Source organism: Tiliqua scincoides, chromosome 10 (genome assembly GCF_035046505.1).
Source record: "Tiliqua scincoides isolate rTilSci1 chromosome 10, rTilSci1.hap2, whole genome shotgun sequence".
In the NCBI taxonomy this organism is placed as follows: domain Eukaryota; kingdom Metazoa; phylum Chordata; class Lepidosauria; order Squamata; family Scincidae; genus Tiliqua; species Tiliqua scincoides.
Genome location: NC_089830.1, coordinates 20,185,800 through 20,209,150, shown reverse-complemented (window position 1 = coordinate 20,209,150; position 23,351 = coordinate 20,185,800). Strand labels below are relative to the sequence as shown.

The window sequence follows — 23,351 nt, the reverse complement described above, 5'->3', positions numbered from 1 at the left end:
TTCCAGAACAAAGCAGGAAGTGCAGGTACAACTCAGTGGAATGACCGGAAAGGAGAAGGGAAGCCAGGTTAAAGATGTAATAACAGATAACTTTTATTATGGGGATAACAATGGGTGTGTGTGTGTGTGTGTGTGTGTGTGTGTGTGTGTGTGTGTGTGTGTGTGTGTGTGAATTTAAACACCCAAAGCAAGCAGAGGCTACATATAAAGGAGAAAATCCTTACAAGGAGAAGGAAGGGTGCATTATGGCCTGTGGGACATGAGGTCTCTTGATATCAGTCTAAATACAAATACCAGAAGGCTGGACTGGGTCGTCCTCTCTGGCAAGCCCCTGGTAGCTCATACACATGCAAGCAAATGTGTCACTCATCCACGGAACACTTTCTCAAGGGTAATTGGTCCATCTCTTGTCATAGGGTAACAGATGCTAACTGGAAAATATTCAGAGAGGTATAGAGAGAGGCAGGCATAGGGTTTGGAGGACGAGGAGGTGACAAAATTGACCGTCACCTCCTCATGACAGTTTTGAGGGTGAGCTGAGATATGGGAGTCTTAAGAATCTAGGACGGTAATTTTCAACTGGTGTGCTGTGGCACTTTGGGGTGCCGTGAATGGTCCAAAGGCAGGCTGCGGGAGTATAAGGGATGGTAATTTATTAGTAGGGGCATTGGGGATGTGAGCCCCCTGCTGGCAGAGCGGTGCGCCTTGTCAATTGTCAAAAAAAGTGGTGGCGTGCCCTGAAAATTTCAGTGCTTTCTCAAGTGTGCCGTGAGACTACGGTGGCCACGTGGCGGGAGAGGAGGCTTCTAGCAAACCGGTTCAGCAGCTACAGGCTGCATTAAACCTCCAACAGCTACAGTGGATCGCAAGGAAGTTAAATAGCTCCGGTAGGGTTCAGAGATGTAGAGAAGTGTTTGCAGCTGGTGTGCACACCAGAACACCCCCCCCCGCCGCCGCCCCTGCGGCTTTAGAATATATGTTCAGGCTTAGGATAGCTCCAACTTTAATGCAAGTCATATTTTATCAATGCTGTGATTCTGTTTTTATCCATAACTGATTGTGGCAAGGTTGATTTTCATGTGCAAACATATAACATCAGTTTACTTTCCCAGTTCTGTGGAAGCCTTACCTCCATTCCCAAGCCTGACTAAACTCTGTTTCCCCTTCAAAATACATATGTTGTTGTATCTAGGCCGTGGGAGGGGAGTTTCCCAGCTTTCCAGATCGTCTCCAGGATGGCGTCCGGGATAGATGTGATTCAGCAAGGAGCAAATGGGGAGAAATCTTTGAAATTGCCTGTTTCAAAAGACTCCCCTGTTCAAGCTCTCAGCTCTTCGTACCATCTTCTTGGCAACGAAGCATGCCTCAGTTGTTGAGGCACATGAAAAACACATCTATTTAGCAGTCCCCCCGGGAGCCCTCTGAGGTTCATTGCTACTTCGCTGAGTGTTGGCTCCACTCCCCCCCCCCCCCAAGATATCTGCGTCTTGTTGCCACTCTCTTGCATCTGGCTTTCAGAGATAGACTGCCTATAAAACCTGGAGGTTGTATTCAGTCATTATGACTTGTGACCTGTGCTGAATTTTTCCTCCATAAATCCCCTCCTCCCCTCCTATTCCTCTCTATCCCCTTCTCCATTCCAATCCACGGAGCGGAAGGAGAAGGAACAGCCAGGGAGGCAAGTAACCACACAAAAATAAGTATCCCCCACCAACCTGCTGCCAATTTGCTTCATTTGGTCTCATGAATGGGCCAGCTCTGTTAGCTAATAGCCATTGAAAAACCTAGGCTCCATCATAAGTGCATCTATTTCTTTCTAAGATGTATCTAATCCAGTGATTGTCACCACATTCAGTGGAAGCAAATTATTTAAGTTAGGCTGCAATCCTAACCACATTTTCCTTTTTTTTTTCCAAAGGAGTTTATTTATTTATTACAGATATAGGTAAGGTAAATAGGTTAGACTTAGGGCTGGGACTACATAGGTTACACATGAGGGTTTATTTATTTATTACAGATACAGGTAAGGTAAATAGGTTAGACTTAGGGCTGGGACTACACAGGTTACACATGAGGGTATTGGCCATTGATTACAACATACATTAGCCCAAAAGAAACAAAAAATTAATAATGTCTAAAAACAAAATTGTTCATCAATACAAAAGTAATCATATTTGTTAGTCTAGTGATTAATAATTTAACTAAGCAATCAATATTCTTTATCTAGAATTATCTATCCAATCATAAAAAGGCTTCAAATTTAACTTATATCTTCTTGCCACTAAACTAATATTTAAAATAAAATATTTCTTATCTGATTCTTAATTTCTGATGTCGCATTTAAGAGGAATGTTTCCAGTTCGAATGGTAATACACACTTCAATATCTCTTATAACAGTTTATAAATCATTTTCCAATATTTCTTTGCTTTTTTGCATATCAACCACATATAATAAAAAGTTCCCTCAGTTGTTTACTTATCCAACATTTGTTTGATGACCCAGGGTACATTTTTACTATTTTCTCTGGAATTAAATACGATCTATAAAATATTTTATATAATTTCTCTTTTAAAAAATAACCCTTATAGTTATCTTAATACCACTTTAATTTTCGCAATATTTGTATTCCAAGTTTGTTTTCATTTACATCTACTTTGGTTCGATATAATTAATGGAATACTCTTCAATTCTAAAAAAAAAAATTCAGTCCATTAATATCTACAAGAAAAAAATTCTACTTGTTCAGCCATTTTCAATTACTGTCTTAGTAATTTCTTTGTTCTCTGTCTTATTGGTGTTTTCCTTCTTGCTCCTCCTACTGCTCCTTCCACTTCTTTTTCTTCTTAACTCTCTTAAATTTCTTAATCCCACTCTCTTCTTCTTTCTTTTTCTTCATTCTATTCTTTTTGGACTTAATCCAAAAGTTCTTCCTCTTCTTGAGACGGCATGCTCTCTGAAAGTTCCCTCTTTTTTCTTCCTTAGAATTCTTAATTCTGATAATAATGGTTGCTTGTTCCATCTCCTGTCTGATTTCAAAAATCTCCACTTCTTTAGTTTCATCCGACATTTGTTCCATTCTTTTTTCTTGTCTGTTATGTGTAGTCTGTTCCTGCCTGCTTTTCAGGGAGGAGTTTATTTGCTTCATTTGTTCAGATAATTTTCTAACCTGTTGCTTCATTTCATTTCTGAAATCCCTCAACAAATCCATTAGTATCTAACAGTACTTCTTTCTTTACTTCAGGCCCTTGTGTAGCAGGTTCTCTTGGGAAGGACTTTGTTACTGCCTTCCTATGCAACAGCTGGAAAACACAACCCTGCCCCAAATTTGAGGTCCTGATCACCGGATACCATCCGGCGACCACCGTCACAGTGAGCGTGAGCAAGCCGAGATTCCAGAAAACCATTTCTGTCAATGAAGGACAAACGATCTCAGTTCGGCTCTCAACCGCCATCGAGATGGTAGGAAGCAACCTCTTTGAGGGGACCATGCGAGTTCAAGCTGACAAAGAGATCTCTGTCTTCGCCCGCAACAATAAATATCAAACCACGGGTGCCACAGTAGTGTACCCTGCAGACCAACTGGGCACGTTATACTATGCGGTGACTCCACCAGGAGATTGGGCAGACACGTTCAAGGAATTTGCTGTGGTCGCCTATCAAAATCCCACCAGAGTCACAATCGACCTGAAAGAGCGTGTGACATTCAAAGGTCAGGTTTATCCTCCAGGGAGCAAACTGGTTGTGGACCTCAAGGCTTTCCAAGCAGTCCAGCTGCAAAGCAGGGACGATTTATCCGGCACCAAAGTTGAATCGAAGGAACCGGTGGCTGTCTTGAGTGGACACAGCTGCGCATATAGAGTCACAAGCTGCAACCATGTTGTGGAACAGCTCCTGCCAGCATCCAGCTGGGGCACCTCCTTCATTGCTCCCCCTCTGCCCTTCCAAAGTAAATTTGACGCCGTCTACGTCATCGCCTCCCAGAACACGTCCATCAAAGAGCCATCTGGCACCCGTGACGTGGTCGCTGGGCAAGTTATCCAGTTGGGCATGCAGGACTCTCAGCCGCTGTTCATTTCTGCCAATGCCGGAATCCAAGTTCTTTTCTTCTTTGATGGTGCCACGAAAGGAAGTGCAGCTTATGACCCGTTCCTGATTAATATTCCAGCCGTAACAAGCTATTGCACTTCGTACCACATCGATGGAATGAAGCAGTTTGACAATTATGCCCTCCTCATCGCCAAAGCCTCAGAACTGAACAAAATCACACTGCAAAAGACAGCCATGGGTTACCTCCCATGGCGCCTGGTCCCTGGCACCCAATATTATTGGGTGCAACGAAGTTTGGGTGCAGAAAACAGTGCCTTTTCCCTAGAGCACCCCAGCATCCCTTTTGGGCTCTTAAGTTTTGGAGTCTCACAATATGATGGCTATGGCTCTGTGGCAACTTGCTCTTCTCGTAAGTATACTCATTTATTTTCTGTACTGTTTCTAGGATGTTTTGCAGTGACAATAGTTGAACTACAACATACAGAGGGGTCCAGCCAAGGAGGAATGGAACACTGGGACCCATCCTACAGTGGTGTACCCACAGGGGGGCAAGGGTGCAAATGCCCTGGATGCCAGATGCTTGAGCGCTTCGGGGGTGGCACTGCAACCCATTCCCACCCACCCCCACACCGTGTTTTTTTTTCTGCATGGTTGGGAACACTCTGTGGCTGTGCTCTAATTGGGATTTATTTAATTTTTCAAGCTTTGCCCATTGTTTTAAAATGATTACCACCCACTTAAAGAGTTTAGGATGAAGTGAGATAAGTTTTAAATGAGATATAGGAAGTCTCCATGTACAAATATGCGGCAGAACAAGAAAACACATGAATGTAGAAATGTAGATTTCCCCCCCCCCCATAAAGTCGTAGGGGTATGTAGTGTCATAATGGGCTCCACAGCTTCAAATTTGCTACATCATTAAGCACATTTTAATAATAGATGCCAAGAACCCTATTTATGGGAATTGATTCCTTTCACACCTAGAGATATATTCAGAGTAGTGATTCTCACACTTTTAGCACCAACACCCACTTTTTAGAATGAAAATCTATCAGCACCCACCGGAAGTGATGTCATGACTGGAAGTGACATCATCAAGCAGGGAAATTTTTAACTATCCTAGGCTGCAATCCTACCCACACTCACCCAGGAGTAAGTCCCATTGACTATCATTGTTAGAATATACATAGTAGCTTGTGAAAAGTACAGGTCTGTAACTTTTCCCCAAATGCAGTCACATCCCATGGAAGCATCAAGTCTAACATATTCAAAATAAAATATTGGAATGAATGGGGACCCATCTGAAATGGGCTCACGGCCCACCTATTGGGTCCCGACCCACTGTCTGAGAAACACTGATTTAGAGGATTTTGTTATTCTGCAGTATACATAGTGCGAAAGGAAATCTAAGCAGAAAATATTCTATAATTTCCAAGACTTTAATAATATGATTCTAGTGCTTTATGAGTTCACAGCCAATTCCTGTTCATGTCTATGCAGGAGTAAATCCCATTGCGTTCAATGGGACTTGCTCCCTGGTGTGTGCGAATACCAATTCATGTTACTCTCATACAAAACTCTTACAGACACTGTGTGGTTGGTCTGTGGAACTCTTTGCCACAGGATGTGGTGATGGCGACTGGCCTGGATGCCTTTAAAAGGGGATTGGACAAGTTTCTGGAGGAAAAATCCATTACGGGGTACAAGCCATGATGTGTATGCGCAACCTCCTGATTTTAGAAATGGGCTATGTCAGAATGCCAGATGCAAGGGAGGGCACCAGGATGAGGTCTCTTGTGATCTGGTGTGCTCCCTGGGGCATTTGGTGGGCCACTGTGAGATACAGGAAGCTGGACTAGATGGGCCTATGGCCTGATCCAGTGGGGCTGTTCTTATGTTCTTATACACAACCATTTATTTACCTGTCACTGCCATGCACGCAGGTCTTATCAGTTGACCATGGCTGCACTAGGGTCCTATGCCCTCTCCTCGGATACCCCTCTTCCCACTAACAGCTCTCCAAGGATTTGCAAGGAAGACAGATTTTTTTTTCTTTAAATAGGTTGATTTGTACTTAAGTTGTACTTTGTAAACCTGCAACATTTGGGGTGATTCAGTCTTTCCATACAGAAAGTCAGTTTTGGGCTGGTCTAGTTTCTTCTAACAGGAACCTTTCACGGGTCTTGGGCCCTTGTAGCTTCTGCTCTGAACACCGGAATTGTTCCATGCCAGGCAAATGCAGTCGGATCCAGTGCAGGAAGATGGAAAAGTGTGAGATCAAAGGGGATCAGCCGGTGTGTGTGCCGGAGTCAGAAGCCACCTGCTGGGCCCAAGGAGACCCTCATTATCACACCTTCGACGGGAGGAACTTTGACTTCATGGGCACCTGCACCTACACCATCGCCAAGACTTGCGGTCCGGATACAACTCTGCCTTCTTTCAGCATCGAGGCCAAGAATGAGAACAGGGGAGGCAACATGCGTGTCTCTTCTGTTGCTTCCGTGACAATCAGAGTGTATCAAATCACCATTACTGTGGTCAGTCATGAGACAGGCCTTGTGAGGGTAAGTCTGAAAGACCAACCTCTTCTAACCTCTCGGAGCACGACCCTATGCTTGTCTACTCAGAAATAAGCCCCATTGTCTTCAGTGGGCCTTACTCTCAGGAAAGTGTGCATAGAATTTCAGCCTCATTCACTTTTCCAAACTTCCTTTCCAGGGCGTTGTCGCCTCTGAATCTAATTCCAGATGCATTCCTTATGTTAGCAGGTGGCGATAGTTTTCCATAAGGCTGCACTGAAAACTATCCCTCCCGTCTCCAGGGTCACCCTGAGATCCACATCTCCCATGCTTCTTTGGTGAGAGTGGGAGGTGTTCTGATGCATCCACTGTCCCTACTCCGTGTTACTACTATAATGTCCCTGTTTTCTCATGATGCTCAGATTGCTAAATAAATTTTTGCACTGAAATATATTTTCAGCGAAATATAATTCTGCCTTGGGCTCCCCTCGCTTCTGGAGGGTCTTCTGAGGCCACAGAGGCTGCACTGTGGGCCTCAGAATGGCCAAAAGGGGTGGGGGGAAGGTACTTCTGCTTTCCAAAGGGCTTCCCTGGGCCTCCTAATGCCTTATAAGGCATTAAAAACATCATATATGGTTTCCCTCCAGAAGTAGCAGACTGCAAGTAGTTTTTGTGTGTGTTCTTTTGCCTTTTTGGCCATTCTGAGGCCTACAGTGGCTGTGGGCAGTCCTACACAACCTCTACGGGTGTCGGAAGACCATCCAGAGGCGATGGAAGCCCAGCTCCCCTACCTCCGGAAGGGGCACTTGGGGGGCCACGGACCTGATCCACAGATACCTGAAACTGTGGATATGATATCCATGGATACAGGGGTCCCCTGTAAAGAAAGGTAGAAAAGAAATCTAATGTGCATGTGCCTCATTTGATGCTGATCGACAGTGGTAGTAGTAGTGTCTCCATGGCCATCATGGCACTGAAATGTTGTAAACGGACTGTCATTTCATTTGCGCACTCCTCAGGGATGCTTCAATTGTGAACTGGCTATATCGGCAGTTCTTGTTGGTCCCTTCCAACTCCACGGTTCTTCTACAGAATTTCAAAAGAAACCAGAAGGGTTTTGATTACAATATTGACGGTTCTCAGGGAAGTTCAGCAAATTCCTATCCAAATAATCCCGGTTGTCATCGATTTAGACCCAGGCCGTGACAAGTATCCCTGTCGTAAGCCCAACTCCTTCTGCAGTGCATAGAGTGTTATTCTTATCCTCTTGGTTGCATCTAATTTATTTTGCAGGTGAATTACCAGCGGTCCCGGCTGCCCATCTCCTTGCACGGGGGGAAACTGTGGCTCTACCAGAGTGGGGGTTCAGTCTTCATAGAGACGGACTTTTCACTGAAGATCTCCTATGATTGGAGCAGCCGCCTGGTGGTGAAGATCTCCAGCAGCTTCTCAGAGAACCTGTGTGGCCTTTGTGGTAATTACAATGGAGATCCAGCTGATGATTTCAACAGCCCTAATAAAGCCTTGGCCCCCAGTCCTGTGGCATTTGGGCAAAGCTGGAAGGTAGAGGATGGGGACAAGTTCTGCCGGGACGACTGCCAAGGAGGATGCAAAAACTGCTCAGAAGAAGATACCACTAAGTATAAAGCTGAAGCATTCTGTGGTCTGATCAGCAAAGGGGGAAATGGTCCGTTCAGCCAGTGCCATTCTGTGGTGGATCCCAACATCTTTCTGGACAACTGTGCCTATGACCTCTGCTTGAAGGATGGCCTCAAAAACATACTTGGTGAGTCATTGAAGAATTATGCAGATGCCTGCCAGAGGGAGGGAGTTACTCTCTCAGACTGGAGGACGCCCACTGGTTGCTGTGAGTATCCCTGGCTGTTAAGGGCAGCTTTAAAGCTAAGAAGAGCAGATTTTCGTAAAAGGAGTAGAGATTAGTTCAGATACAGTGGATTCTCTACGTTGAGCACTAGGGTTGCTACATAGGCCTGGCTGTCACCACCCAGAATGCTCAGTGATGCTGTTGCCAAGCTGAGCGGGAGCCCGAAGGGAGGTGATGGTGACAGAGACCAACTGGAGGACTCAAACATCACTGCTGCCTACATGGTTCAGCCCAGCCCAGGCTCAATGGCTGAATGGACCATGGAGTTGCAGGAGAGCCAGAGATGCTGTCAACACCACAGCGCCTGCCCTCTCGTCATGTGCAGTAAACCTTGTGCAGGTGCCTGGGTTTTCCATGACAGCTCTGCGGCCATGCTGCTCTGCAGTTTAGGGGGAAGGCTGGACATGCTTAGGGTTTAAGCCAAGGTACTCCATCACCTGCAGTTCTGCCCATGTGCAATTTCATTCTGAATCTAGGACAGCTCTGGTTTCATAAGAAAACCACATCTTTCATTATTTTTGATACTCATTTTTGCAGAGGCCTGATCGAGGCTATTGCAAAAGTCAACAACTTATAGCCTCAGCTGTGTATCAGCAACTTGGGGTCAGGTCAATTTGCAGGGCCCTTGTACAATGCACAGGAAGCAAATAGCTCTTTACAAACGTACTGTATAGGTGATAGCCTTGGCAATGGCATCCACTTGGTTGCAGTAACCAGTGCTGGCATGATGAATGTATTGAGACCATGGTGCCCCATGTAATTAACTCTTGTCTGTTTGGCAGCCCTACCCTGCCCTGAGAACAGCCAATATAAAGCCTGTGGATCTCCGTGCCCTGCCACCTGCAATGACCAGGCTGGTCCCAGCAACTGCGGCTCACGGCCATGTGTGGAGAACTGCCAGTGCAATGAGGGCTTTGTGCTGGATGCTGGGAAATGCATTCCCAAGGATTCCTGTGGGTGCATCTTTGAGGAGCTCTTCTCCCCCGGGGAGCAGTTCTGGGGAGACGGCGCCTGCACGAGACGCTGTGTCTGTGACTCTAAAAGCAAACAAGTGACGTGCCAAGCTGAGAGGTGCAAGGCTGGAGAGCACTGCCAAGTGAAGAATGGCATCCAGAACTGCTACCCCACCAGTGACGGTGGCACCTCTTCTGCTTCAGGAGATCCTCACTATATTAGCTTGGATGGCCAAAGGTTTGACTTCCAGGGCACCTGTAAATATCAGTACACTGGGGTTTGTGAGAGGAAAAATGACCTAGTTGATTTCCTGGTTCTTGTCCAAAATGACCATCGAGGCAGCCAGGCTGTGTCCTTCACCAAGCTGGTGGAGATCAATGTTCATCTTACCTCAGTTGTGATTAGCAGAGAACACCCTGGAAAAGTCATGGTCAGTATCATTGCTTTTCTCTTATATCCCTATTTAAAAATGTTATTCTTTGCTTTTCTGCATCTTACTGTTTTGCCGTTCAATTGTATCATATGTCCTCTATGTCATTTCTGCATCCAGGTCATGTTTGTCACCAAATATAGTGAAATGGTGGGAAACTTTGAAGCCTGTAGCATGGTCCCACTTTGCCCTTACAAATGCCAAGTCTTAAAACATGGAATTAGTGGGGGGGGGGGGGCAGAGAAAGAGAATTGGTCTGCTGGCTGTGAAGTCACAACAGTTTGTTCTTCATTAACTCTGACTTAATGGAAGTGTTGTTCTTAGAGCTAGGAAACTCTGAGTGTTCATTCCCCCCCCCCCCAAAAAAAAAAAAATTAATTAATTAGAGCAGTGGTTCTCAGATATGGCATCACAAGAGTGATGACTCTTTAAAGATACAGGCACTTAACTCACCACGGGTGATCTTCTAGGACAGTGGTTCTCACACATTTAGCACTGGGACCCACTTTTTAAGAATGAGAATCTGTCAGGACCCACCAGAAGTGATTGTCATGACTGGAAGTGACATCATCAAGCAGGAAAAATTTTTTTTGGGGGGGGGCATGACTTTGGCAACACTGGGATTATAAATCTGCAATGCTCCATTGGTGATTCTGTTAATGGAGTGACATCTGCTAGTGAAATTATAAATTAGAAGCTGCCACCCCAATGTATTTAAAGCAATGGTTCTCACACATTTAGCACCAGGACCCACTTTTTTAGAATGAGAATCTGTCAGGACCCACCAGAAGTGATGTCATGACCGGAAGCAACATCATCAAGCAGGAACATTTTTAACAATCCTAGGCTGCAGTCCTAACACTCACCCAGGAGTAAGTCCCATTTACTATCATTGTTAAAAGAATATACATAGTAGCTTGTTAAAAGTACAGGTCTGTAATACTTCTCCAAATGCAGTCACATCCCATGGTAGCATCAAGTCTGATATATTCAAAATAAAATATTGAAAAGAATAAGGACCCACCTGAAATGGGCTCGCGTCTCACCTCGTGGGTCCAGACACACAGTTTGAGAAAAACTGAATTAGAGGTTCTCCAGACTGTCATATAACCTGCCCCGCACTCTCAGATTGCTCACATTTTTTCTTCTGCCTGTGCTGCTGAATTAGTTCAACAGAAGGAGAAGATTGGTGTTTGATTGTGCACTTACAGACCTCTCCAACATGAGTACAGACTATACTGGAGTGAGGCTTTTCTAAAAATTAAGGAAGTATGGGTAATTTCCACAAAAAAAATTATTAATTGGTCTGCTTTGTCCATGCCCCTTGATCAAACACCAGTTTGACAAAAAATTGATTATTCTGCAAGCTGTTTTTTTGTTTTTTTTAAAGACAGTTAGGGCACAAGCCTAACCAAGTCTACTCAGAAGTAAGTCCTATTTTGTTCAATGGGGCTTACTCTCAGGAAAGTGTGATTAGGGTGCTCTTCAAACTCTTCATAAATGAACTGGAGACAGGGTTGAGCAGTGAGGTGGCTAAGTTTGCAAACAACACCAAACTTTTCCGAGTGGTGAAGACCAGAAGTGATTGTGAGGAGCTCCAGAAGGATCTCTCCAAACTGGCAGAATGGGTAGCAAAATGGCAGATGCATTTCAATGTCAGTAAGTGTAAAGTCATGCACATTGGGGCAAAAAATCAAAACTTCACATATAGGCTAATGGGTTCTGAGCTGTCTGTGACAGATCAGGAGAGAGATCTTGGGGTGGTGGTGGACAGGTCAATGAAAGTGTCAACCCAATGTGTGGCAGCAGTGAAGAAGGCCAATTCTATGCTTGGGATCATTAGAAAAGGTATTGAGAACAAAATGGCTAATATTATAATGCCGTTGTACAAATCTATGGTAAGGACACACCTGGAGTACTGCGTCCAGTTCTGGTTGTCATATCTCAAAAAGGACATAGTGGAAATGGAAAAGGTGCAAAAGAGAGCAACTAAGATGATTACTGGGCTGGGGCACCTTCCTTATGAGGAAAGGCTATGGCGTTTGGGCCTCTTCAGCCTAGAAAAGAGATGCCTGAGGGGGGACATGATTGAGACATACAAAATTATGCATGGGAAGGATAAAGTGGATAGAGAGATGATCTTTACACTCTCACATAACACCAGAACCAGGGGACATCCACTAAAATTGAGTGTTGGGAGAGTTAGGACAGACAAAAGAAAATATTTATTTACCCAGCATGTGGTTGGTCTGTGGAACTCTTTGCCTCAGGATGTGGTGATGGCGTCTGGCCTGGACGCCTTTAAAAGGGGATTGGACAGGTTTCTGGAGGAAAAATCTATTACGGGTTACAAGCCATGATGTGTATGCACAACCTCCTGATTTTAGAAATGGGCTATGTCAGAATGCCAGATGCAAGGGAGGGCACCAGGATGAGGTCTCTTGTTATCTGGTGTGCTCCCTGGGGCATTTGGTGGGCCGCTGTGAGATACAGGAAGCTGGACTAGATGGGCCTATGACCTGATCCAGCGGGGCTGTTCTTATGTTCTTTTGTTCTTAGGATTGCAGCCTTACTTTATTTTTGCAAGGAGAATTGTGTTCATTATTTGGAACAGAGAGTTGTCACTGTATTTCCATGAAAAATGTCTCTCCTTATTGACCTTTGTGCATTGAGGACACCAGGCATTACAAAGGCGCTTCTGAAATTCTCATTTCTCCCATTGGGATGGTTCTTAGGTGAACGGCTTTCTAACCAACCTGCCATACAGGATCGGAAACAACAAAGTCTCCATTTACAGGAGAGGGCAAGAGGCCGTGGTTCAGACTGACTTCTTCCTGACTGTCACTTTCGACTGGGAAAGCCGGATCAGTGTGACTGTGCCCAGTTCTTACAGAGGTGCCCTTTGTGGTCTTGCTGGGAACTTCAATCGTTATAAAAATGATGACATGATCATGAGAAATGGTAATGTGGCTCCAAATCCATCAGCCTTTGGTCAGAGTTGGAAAGTGCGAGATGAACCAGGCTGCACGGATGTTGACAAGGGGCAGTGCCCTGGTCTAGCCACCATTGAGGCACAACAACGGAATCTCAACAGGGAGTGAGGGCTCATCCTCGACAAAAACGGCCCCTTCAGAGAGTGTCACGGCAAAGTGGATCCCGAGGGATACTTCCGCGACTGTGTGTACGACTACTGCTTTTTCAAAGGCCAGCAAGCTGTGATCTGCCCTCTCATTGCCAGCTACGTGGCAGCCTGCCAGGCAGCCAGTGCAACTCTCTATGCCTGGAGGTCTGACACCTTCTGCAGTAAGTACTAACATCCTCAGCACATTTTCTGGGTTAGAGAGAGTTTGAAAGTTAGTAGAGTTGGCAACCTTCAGTCTCGAAAGACTCTGGCATCGTGCTCTGAAAGGTGGTTCTGGAACAGCGTCTAGTGTGGCTGAAAAGGCCGATTCGGGAGTGACAATCCCTTCCACACTGGGAGCAAGTGCAGTCTGTCCCTGGTCTGTCTCCCTGGCTATGGGCCTTCCTTCTTTGCCTCTTTGCCTCAGACTGCTGGCAAAGTGTCTCTTCAAACTGGGAAAGACCATGCTGCACAGCCTGCCTCCAAGCGGGTCACTCAGAGGCCAGGGTTTCCCACCTGTTGAGGTCCACTCCTAAGGCCTTCAGATCCCTCTTGCAGATGTCCTTGTATCGCAGCTGTGGTCTACCTGTAGGGCGCTTTCCTTGCACGAGTCATTGCATGCCTTTACAGATATTCGACCCAATTAAGAGTCTGTTTTGAAGTCACCCTGACAGACATGATGTTCCTCCCCATGTTAAGCATTCAACTGTAGAGAGGCCAGAGGTCAAGGCCGACAGTCCTGAGTACCAAAGTTTGGAGTCACTTTTGCTCAGGATAAGGGTAAACAAACTGGGTCGTAACCGGATGTGTGGTGGGTCATGATGCAATGCTCTTTGTTGCACCTCAAAGCATTACTGGGCGATTCTGGAGGCCACATCCTGGTTGCACCAGGTCCATGACCCACTCCATTGACCTCCGCAGTCCCAGAATGCCCTCCGGACGTGACTTCCTGTTTGTTTGTGCAAAGCATTCTGTGGCCCATGGAGGTCAAAGGAATGAGTTGCAGGCAAGATGCTACCCAGAAGTGGCCTCTAGAGGTTTCCACTAATGCTTTGCCACAAGCATCAGCTCAGCCATGGCTGAGGGGGGGTGTCAATTGCTACCTCATGGGGGAGTGGTGGTTTTCTGCCTTCTCTCTGGGGGTGGGGGTGACAGTGACCGACCTGTTCAAGCAGCAGGAGCCATTAAATTGACCCTCCTGTCTGTCCTGGCTCTCAAACGGCTCCAGCCATTTTTGGGGACAGGGCCATGCTTGCATAGAGAATGGGGGTGGCTGCACGGGCCAGGGGGTGATGACATGGGGGGCATCATTGTGTCACCTGGGTCCTGGGTACTGTGTCTCCCCCCCCCCCCAGCTATGCGACTGCGACAGAAAGCATCACAACCCACCATGGAGAACGATGTGGGTCACACTGCTAAAAAGTTTGGGAACTGCTGTCTTTAGGGCAACCAACGATTTGATCGAAAGGGAGGATGTAATTAAAATATGCCACTGGGATGTGGATTCAGGTGGAATATTATGGATTAGCTGGAAGTGACAGGTGACAAGGAAGGTGACATGGAAGGACAGGGTTGTAATCATGGGGGACTTCAATTATCCTCATATTGACTGGGTCAATTTGTGTTCTGGTCACGATAAGGAAACCGGATTTCTTGACGTGCTAAATGACTGTGGCTTAGATCAGCTAGTCAAGGAGCCCACCAGAGGACAGGTGACTCTGGATTTAATTTTGTGCGGTACGCAGGACCTGGTTAGAGATGTAAACGTTACTGAGCCATTGGGGAACAGTGATCATGCTGCGATCCGTTTTGATGTGCACGTTGGGGGAAGAATACCAGGCAAATCTCTAACAAAAACCCTTGACTTCCGACGGGCGGACTTCCCTCAAATGAGGAGGCTGGTTAGAAGGAGGTTGAAAGGGAGGGTAAAAAGAGTCCAGTCTCTCCAGAGTGCATGGAGGCTGCTTAAAACAACAGTAATAGAGGCCCAGCAGAGGTGTATACCGCAAAGAAAGAAGGGTTCCACTAAATCCAGGAGAGTGCCCGCATGGCTAACCAGCCAAGTTAGAGAGGCTGTGAAGGGCAAGGAAGCTTCCTTCCGTAAATGGAAGTCTTGCCCTAATGAAGAGAATAAAAAGGAACATAAACTGTGGCAAAAGAAATGTAAGAAGGTGATAGGGGAGGCCAAGAGAGACTATGAGGAACGCATGGCCAGCAACATTAAGGGGAATAATAAAAGCTTCTTCAAATATGTTAGAAGCAGGAAACCCGCCAGAGAAGCGGTTGGCCCTCTGGATGGTGAGGGAGGGAAAGGGGAGATAAAAGGAGACTTAGAGATGGCAGAGAAATTAAATGAGTTCTTTGCATCTGTCTTCACGGCAGAAGACCTCGGGCAGATACCGCTGCCCGAACGGCCCCTCCTAACCGAGGAGTTAAGTCAGATAGAGGTTAAAAGAGAAGATGTTTCAGACCTCATTGATAAATTAAAGATCAATAAGTCACCGGGCCCTGATGGCATACACCCAAGGATTATTAAGGAATTGAAGAATGAAGTTGCAGATCTCTTGACTAAGGTATGCAACTTGTCCCTCAAAACAGCCACGGTACCAGAAGATTGGAGGATAGCAAATGTCACGCCTATTTTTAAAAAGGGAAAGAGGGGGGACCCGGGAAACTATAGGCCGGTCAGCCTAACATCCATACCGGGTAAGATGGTGGAATGCCTCATCAAAGATAGGATCTCAAAACACATAGACGAACAGGCCTTGCTGAGGGAGAGTCAGCATGGCTTCTGTAAGGGTAAGTCTTGCCTCACAAACCTTATAGAATTCTTTGAAAAGGTCAACAGGCATGTGGATGCGGGAGAACCCGTGGACATTATATATCTGGACTTTCAGAAGGCATTTGACACGGTCCCTCACCAAAGGCTACTGAAAAAACTCCACAGTCAGGGAATTAGAGGACAGGTCCTCTCGTGGATTGAGAACTGGTTGGAGGCCAGGAAGCAGAGAGTGGGTGTCAATGGGCAATTTTCACAATGGAGAGAGGTGAAAAGCGGTGTGCCCCAAGGATCTGTCCTGGGACCGGTGCTTTTCAACCTCTTCATAAATGACCTGGAGACAGGGTAGAGCAGTGAAGTGGCTAAGTTTGCAGACGACACCAAACTTTTCCGAGTGGTAAAGACCAGAAGTGATTGTGAGGAGCTCCAGAAGGATCTCTCCAGACTGGCAGAATGGGCAGCAAAATGGCAGATGCGCTTCAATGTCAGTAAGTGTAAAGTCATGCACATTGGGGCAAAAAATCAAAACTTTAGATATAGGCTGATGGGTTCTGAGCTGTCTGTGACAGATCAGGAGAGAGATCTTGGGGTGGTGGTGGACAGGTCGATGAAAGTGTCGACCCAATGTGCGGCGGCAGTGAAGAAGGCCAATTCTATGCTTGGGATCATTAGGAAGGGTATTGAGAACAAAACGGCTAATATTATAATGCCGTTGTACAAATCGATGGTAAGGCCACACCTGGAGTATTGTGTCCAGTTCTGGTCGCCGCATCTCAAAAAAGACATAGTGGAAATGGAAAAGGTGCAAAAGAGAGCGACTAAGCTGATTACGGGGCTGGGGCACCTTCCTTATGAGGAAAGGCTACGGCGTTTGGGCCTCTTCAGCCTAGAAAAGAGACGCTTGAGGGGGGACATGATTGAGACATACAAAATTATGCAGGGGATGGACAGAGTGGATATGGAGATGCTCTTTACACTCTCACATAATACCAGAACCAGGGGACATCCACTAAAATTGAGTGTTGGGCGGGTTAGGACAGACAAAAGAAAATATTTCTTTACTCAGCGCGTGGTCAGTCTGTGGAACTCCTTGCCACAGGATGTGGTGCTGGCGTCTAGCCTAGACGCCTTTAAAAGGGGATTGGACGAGTTTCTGGAGGAAAAATCCATTATGGGGTACAAGCCATGATGTGTATGCGCAACCTCCTGATTTTAGGAATGGGTTAAGTCAGAATGCCAGATGTAGGGGAGAGCACCAGGACGAGGTCTCTTGTTATCTGGTGTGCTCCCTGGGGCATTTGGTGGGCCGCTGTGAGATACAGGAAGCTGGACTAGATGGGCCTATGGCCTGATCCAGTGGGGCTGTTCTTATGTTCTTATGTTCTTATGAAGCTGTGCCATTCTTATAACTTGCTTTCAATGGTCTCTCTTTTGCCACTTACATTAACCCTGCACCTCATTGTCTCAACTTGACAGGTCTTCCTTGTGCCCAAAATAGCCACTACGAGCTCTGTGCTTCAGACTGTGGCTGGAACTGTGCCAGCATCTATATCTGGGTCCCTTGTACAGGAAAGTGCCAGGAGAGCTGTGTGTGTGATGACAACTTTGTGCTGAGCGGTGATCAGTGTGTTCCCAGGTCCCAATGTGGCTGCTTCCATAAGGAATATTACTTCTTAGCAGGAGAGACTTTCTACCCCACTTGCCAGGAGCGCTGCAAGTGCCAAGGTGGGGGCACTGTCAACTGTGAAGCGATCACCTGTGGTCCCAATGAGGAATGTCGTTTGGAAAATGGAGTGCAGAAATGCTACCCTGTTGGGAGTGCCACCTGTTCTGTGGCTGGTGGCGTTCACTACATTACATTTGATCAGTTGCCCTTTGATTTCCACGGCACCTGCATATACACATTGGCTAAGGCCAAAACAAACAGCCAGAACCTGACCCCCTTCACTGTTAATGTGGAGAATGGATTCAGGAGGGATGGGAAGATTTTAGTTCCCAAGATGGTCTCGGTCAACGTCTATGGAGTCACACTCACGTTGCTGAAGGACAAGCCAGCACAAGTGAAGGTGAGTCTATGCCACAAAAGCATTGCCATGCTTAGTCCTTTTGCCATTCCTTTGTTCAGTAGTTCATCCACTTAGGGTGCAATTCAAACCAACTTTCTAGCACTGACCTAGCCGCAGTGCAGCATCAAAGTAAGGTAACAAACATGCCCTTACCTTGAGGAGGCCCTCTTGACTGCCTCCCCACTGCAGGACGCAGTGCACGCCACATTGGCGCAGCTATATCAGTGCTGGAAAGTTGGCTAGGATTGTGCCCTTAGCTGTAGGCATTCAGCAACAAAGTGGAAGAGAACCACAGGCATAGCAGAAGAAAACTACAACCTCTTCACCATGGTGATAGCCTCCAGGTGTGAAACTGGTCTGCTACATGGGTTTCTGATCCTGCAACAACCTGATTCACATGGGTCTTCTGCATCTTCTCAAAATGTGAAAAGATGACCTGGGCTTGTGTGCAATCAGAAACTCACATGGAGTGTTGAGTTTGCACTGTATGGTACCTGTGAGGAAGAAGGGAAGGGCTTGTGTCATTTCTCTGCTCCACTATTGCAGTGCTGCGATTGTGGTGGAATCTATATATGAGGGTAGACCACTTAAGAGTGCAAAGGGCTGCTTTCCCTTCCACAATTTCAGTGTGCAGGTGCTCCCCCTCAAAAAAAACGGAACTCAGGTACACATTGATGAGCTGAATTTGAGAGAAAGCAATCACTTTGTGCTGATACAAGAGATGTGAAGGCCTAGAACAGGGGTGCCCAAACCCCGGCCCAGGGGCCACTTGCGGCCCTCGGGGACTCCCAATCCGCCCCACAGGGAGCCCCCTGTTTCCAGTGAACCTCTGGCCCTCTGGTGACTTGCTGGAGCTCATGCTGGCCCAATACAACTTCTCTTCGCGTGAGGGTGACTGTTCAACCTCTTGCATGAGCTGTGGGACGAGGACTTCCTCCACTGCTTGCTGTTTCACATCTGTGATATAGCAGTGGCAGTGAAGGAAAGGCTGGCCGTGCTTTAGGCAAGGTCTTTTATAGGCCTTAAGCTATTGCAAGACCTTCATTCATTCATATAAGTTCTATTTCTAATATTTTCATTTATGTAAATCTATTCAAAATTGAAATGTAAATGAATTCTTTTTTCCACGGCCCCCAATACGGTGTCAGAGAGGTTATGTGGCCCTCCTGCCAAAAAGTTTGGACACACCTGGCCTAGAAGATGACACACTCTGCAGAGGGAAAAAAAATAGAGGGGAAACTACTCATTCCCCCCCCCCCTTAATTTTTTGGCAAAATAGAAAAATTACAACTTGTGGAATAAAAAGGTTTTTGAGATATATAACCTCTTTTAGCATGATCAATAAAATAATGCCAAGACACATTCATTTTCATGAGCAATTTACATTGCTCATTGATGATGACACATAACCGAGATCTGGTATTTTTTGTAGCAATGTCACGGGATCATTGAATAAAATATTATCATTTAATGTGTTCCGCGACAATCAGATAGCTCTTCTAAAAGCAAAATGCTTCCCTTCCTGCAGGTGGACAATTCATTACACCTCCTCCCCCTGACCCTTTCTGGAGGGCAGCTCAAAGTCTATCTGCATGGCACTAGAGTCCTGATACAAACTGACTTTGGCCTCATTGTGAGCTATGACTTTGCGTATCACGTGACAGTCACTGTCCCTGGCAACTACCTCAATCAGGTTGGTGGCCTGTGCGGGAACTACAATGACCAAGATGGTGATGAATTTCTACTCCCAGACGGCAGGATGGTCACTGCTGCCACCGCATTCGGTGCTGCCTGGAAAGTTCCGGTTCCTGGAACGGATGGAACCTGCTCGGATCAATGCCCAGAAAACAAGTGCCCAGTCTGCGAGGAGAGGAAGAGGGCCGTTTTCGAACAGCGTGACTATTGTGGAATTCTCACTGCCGATGACGGCCCCTTCAGTGACTGTCATGCCACCGTGGACCCCCAGGTATATCTTGAGAACTGCATCTATGATGTCTGCCGGGTCAATGGAGACCGTGACATCCTGTGCCAGAATATTGAGAGCTATGCGTATGCATGTCAAGATGCACAGGGTTCTCTTGACTCCTGGAGGACTCCGTCCTTGTGCCGTAAGTTTTGTCTACTAAGATACATGTAAACTGAGATGTGAAATGTATGTGTGTGTGGGGGGGGAATAACACCAGCACCAGAATTTTTTTTTTACTTAATGTGCATGTTTACATCTGTACAGAGATGAACTTCAAAACATAAGTCCTGCTGGATCTAGTCCGGCATCCAGTTTCACACGGTGGTTTAGAGTTGAAAGGGAGTGAAATTTTTAGAATTCAGATGAAACTGCTAGGATTGCAAACGGTTACCAAACTGCGTTTTTGAAATTGGACTTTGCTGCAATTAGTTTGCTAAATTCAGTACTTCTTCTCTTTGAATACAACACAGGCAGTTTAGACCAGCCTTTCCCAAAGTGTGGGCCGCACCCCACTGGTGTGTCTCAAGCCCAAGTGAGGTGGTTTGCATGCTGAGCCCTCCCACCTGCCCTTGCATTCAAATGGCTCCAAATTGGAGCCTTATGAAAGCACTGAGCTACGTCTGGTTTTCAGAGACAATTTCTGGTTTGCCCCTGAAAACCAGAATTCCAGTGGCACGTGAATTAGTGCGCCACTGGCGTTTGCCCTGCCCCAGCATGAGGCACAGGAGGGGCCAGCCTCGCAGCTGATTGGCTGGGGGCTAACTGGTTTGGGGCCATGTGCAGGCTGCTCGGAGAAGCCCGCGCAGTCAGGACCAGGCAGCGGTCACCCACCCGCCCACCCTTTGGCAGTCCGAGACTAGCTGGTTGCCATCTGGGGCCAGGTAGGAATTTTTGCCATCAGCCTAATTGGCACGTCGGTTGGTGGTTTTTTGCCTACCCCGGACTGTGGAGTTAGGGGCGGAATGGGGTTTTCCATAGGTCTTGTTGGTCACTTTAGGCAGGTGTCATGCGGGTTTTGGGTAGGTAAGGTCATGTCGGTGTACACCACAGGGTGGCAAGGGCCGGGTGGACTCCATGCTTGGTCATGCTGGCATTCCCGGCTGGGTGACGCAGGCTGGATGAAACTCGGCCTGGTGGTAAAGGCGCACCGCGGGTTCGCTCGGGTGGCCTGAGCTAGCCTGCCACCCTGCCCCTTCAGGGTGACAATGAAGGGGGCGGCAGGCTTGTACTGACGCTGCCTAGAGTCTGGTGTGGTTGCCCAAATCACTATAGGGGGAAGTAGACGGGCAGCTCCGTTTCCCCCATGTAGAACCCGCATGACTTATTTGTTAGGCCCTGTTGCAATCTGAAGTATATTTAAATAGTTAATAAAGTGGCCCTTTGTACCATATGCCCTTGCCTGTGTCTTTATTGGGGGGTGCTGGGTATCGTATTTTTCGCTCCATAAGATGCACTTCCCCCCAAAAAAAAGTGGGGGGGGAGTGTGTGCGTCTTATGGAGCGAATACTGGGGGCAAGGTCCGCACCGGGGGCAAGGTCCTCATTTGCACAGGTGCCACAGGGGGAGGGCAGGCGGAGAACAAAGGGGGCAAGGTCCGCTCCGGGGGCAAGGTCCTCATTTGCGCAGGCGCCACAGGGGGAAGGCAGGCTTACTTTAAAAGTAAGTTTTCCTCTTCTGAAAACTAGGTGCGTCTTATGGTCAGGTGCGTCTTATGGAGCGAAAAATACGGTAAGTAACTTTTGGAGGCGTCTGCGAGTCATTCTGAGACCCACCAAGGCCAGGAGAGTGGGTTGCTGGCCCAGCACAACCCAGAAGTGTTGTCCCTAGCACCACCGGGAATGTTGTGGCCTATCATAGAGGACGAGGTGGGTTGTGGTGCCGTTAAGATTGGGAACCACTGCTTTAGGCAAAGCAAAGAGAGTCATGACCTGAGCTGTTGTAAGCAATGAGATAAGTTCGTCATATCTCACTGAAGCCTCATTCATTTCAATGGGACTAAGTTAGGACTAGATTCCTTTGAATGTAACACTCTTAACTTCAAACACAAGCCAGATCTAGGAGTGAAATGTTTGCTTACAGTTTCCTCCCAAGTTCATTTAGGTCCAAATTTGTACAGTGCTTCATGTTCAGAACCAATGTCAGCAATCTGTTTCTTTAGCTGTCTTCCTCTGCCAGCTCCCAGGAGTGATTGCTCTCACTCTTTCCCCTCCCCCCCATCTTAAACCATTTCTGCCCGGTGTTGCATATTTGCAACAGAGATCAAATGTGTACACCTGTGGGCTGGGCAGACATGGGTGAAGCAGTAACAGGGATCTCTCCATCTAATATATATGTCCTTCCAATTTAGCTCTGCCATGCCCAGCCAACAGTCACTATGCGGTCTGTGCCAACCTCTGCTCCATCACCTGCGCCAAGGTCACAGACTCGGGAACATGTCCAGATACCTGTGCCGAGGGCTGCCAGTGTGACGATGGCTTCTTCTTTGACGGCCATGCTTGTGTTACTGTAGAAAATTGTGGCTGCTTCAAGAACAGGCGCTACTTCAAGGTAGGTGACCTTCTGAACCTCCCACCCTCCATTTTTGTCACTGCCTCTGTTATATGGATGAGATTACTGATCTATTGACTATTTTTCACCTATTCATACCGCCCTTCCTCTAAGGCGTTCAGGGTGGTTTACGTAGTTGTTCCCCTCCTTTTGTCTTCACCTGTGAAGGTGGCTAATAGTAACTAGCCCATGGTCACCCAGAAAGCTTCAAGGCTGAGAGGGGATTTGAAACTGGATCTTCCAGGTCTGAGTCCAACTCCTGAACCACCCCACCATCCTGGCTCTCAATTCATTATTCATTTGTTAATTGAAATTCTTTTTATATGTGTTACATATGTACACACAGACACACACAGACACACACATCCCCCCTCATTGCTGTGGGCAAAAGATCTGACATCTGTCATAAGTCTGTACTTTTTGATCTCCCCTCAGCCCAACGAGAAGGTTCTGTTGAATGACTGCCAGGAAAGTTGCACCTGCATCGCACGCCAGGGGGTGACTTGTGAGGCCCACAGCTGTACCACGGATGAGAAATGTGACACCAAGGACGGAGTTATGAGTTGCATTAATAAGGGTAACTATTGAGGTTCTTTTATGCACACTGGTTGTGCACTTGGCAAAATTCTTGACAATGAAGACCAAAATTCTTGAACATGAAGGATCAGGATGGCCCAAATGTGCGCATCTAAGGATCAGATTCCAAGATACAGGGCACAAACAACTGTTACCTTGCACTTGCCCGATCTCATCTGATCTTGGAAGCTAAGCAGGGTCAGGCCTGGTTAGTACTTGGATGGGAGACCACCTGGGAATACTGGGTGCTGTAGGCTTATACCATGATCTCGGAAGCTAAGCAGGGTCAGGCCTGGTTAGTACTTAGATGGAAGACCGCCTGGGAATACTGGGTGCTGTAGGCTTATACCATGATCTTGGAAGCTAAGCAGGGTCAGGCCTGGTTAGTACGTGGATGGGAGATCACCTGAGAATACCGGGTGCTGTAGGCTTATACCATGATCTTGGAAGCTAAGCAGG

General features: G+C 46.9%; 1 pseudogene; it reads left to right on the top strand.

Annotated features, from left to right (window-relative positions):
- Positions 1–23,032: 23,032 nt before the first annotated feature.
- Positions 23,033–23,149, top strand: LOC136662016 (5S ribosomal RNA; annotated as a pseudogene).
- Positions 23,150–23,351: the final 202 nt, after the last annotated feature.